Genomic DNA, 1,655 nt, shown 5'->3' with positions numbered 1-1,655 from the left:
ATTTACACAAATCCTAGGTATTGTGAATGGGAGTGGAAACATTCCCCAACCTCTAAATCAGGTATTTATTCCCTATTCAAATGAAATGGTGTTTAACATTAAAGTAAATGCATACAGACTTTAGTAGAACTTGTTGTAGTAATAGATTGTTAGTGAGGAATACAAGAGGCATGGGGAGACGAGAGAAGGACATCAGGTATGTTCCTTTATTCCTTGAGTAAGCTCTCTCATCAAAGCAGAGGCCAGAGGCTCACCATTTTCCATTTTGTTGAGGCTGGCAGGCCTGCAGGCTCCCATGAACCATTGTATTTGTCTCATAGTTTTAGGGTTGCAGGCATTTGTAGCTAATGCTCAGCTTTCACATGGGTTTGATTTCAAGCACTCTACCTACAGAACCATTTCGTGAGACTCCACCTTAGATATTTGGTTGAACAACTTCCTAGTTGAAATCTGAGCTCTTGGACAACATAGCACAGGCATGAAACCTGTCAAAATTGAACTGCTCCATTCAGGTTATTAACGTCTCACAAAATTTTTATTAACTTTTATGAATTTAATGAACAAAAAGTTCATTGGAAATTAATTATATATGTTGGCAATTGCTTAAAAGTAGATGTATATCGTTAAAAGTCAGGGAGCTTCTTTCTGGGAATGTTTGGAGATTGAGATTTAACAACAGCAACAACAATAACAACCAAATGTCGACACAGGGAGATTCCTGCTTGAAACTTTCCACATATGGTTTTCACATGCACTGCACATAGCAGGAGGAATACAGAGAAACAGAAACATCCACTTTAGCACACTGCCATTGTTTTAATTGCACAATTATCAGTGAGCAATATGGTGGTGTGAGCATGTGCTCTCAATAATTGCCACCATTTCCCATGGAGTAAGCATGTATTTATTTACTACATTATTATTGCAGAAAAGTATGTGATTTTGCTGGTAGCTATGTAATTAACTTGTATCTCCCTCTATTATTTTAGCTTGAACCACATCTGGTGACTTCCAAAAAGCTGTTAGAAGCAATCCAGCATACACTTTGGAAATATGTTGAAAAGAATGCATACATTGTGAATAAGTTTATAGTTAATTCTTAACATAATTATGGATGTCAGTTTGAATTTATTGTTATATTTTCTCTAAATAACAAACAACCCTTCTTGTAGGTGCCGTTTCTTCTGATCATGTCACTATCTTTATCCAAATATCTGATTTCTTCAACACTAGAGGAGCGGTACTATTTTAAATATTATAGACTGTGGAGATTATGACACAGGATTATAAACATGTAGCATTCAAAGAATTCCCAGAATGGAGCTCTTTTTAGCACCCACCTCCCCACACACATTAAGATCTTTACTTGTCTAAGTAATTAAATTATTTTTGTTTTATTCTAATTTGTACATTCTGGGAAATAGAGAAATATTATTTTATTCCTTATGTTTTCCTAACTCAATATCCATTGTATGTGGAATATTTAAGTCTTTTTTCTTGTATACTTGTGATAAAGTGAAGCTTTCTATAGAAGTATTTACAGTTGACAGAAAGTTTAACTTCTCTTAATTTAACTGTGACATTCCCTCCTGTACTCCAACATGACCACATTCAGAAGTACATAGAGAATACTAGTCCATAGGCCTTCGTATCAG

This window comes from Rattus norvegicus, chromosome 7 (genome assembly GCF_021556685.1).
Source record: "Rattus norvegicus strain SHRSP/BbbUtx chromosome 7, alternate assembly SHRSP_T2T, whole genome shotgun sequence".
In the NCBI taxonomy this organism is placed as follows: domain Eukaryota; kingdom Metazoa; phylum Chordata; class Mammalia; order Rodentia; family Muridae; genus Rattus; species Rattus norvegicus.
This window is presented reverse-complemented; position numbering follows the sequence as displayed.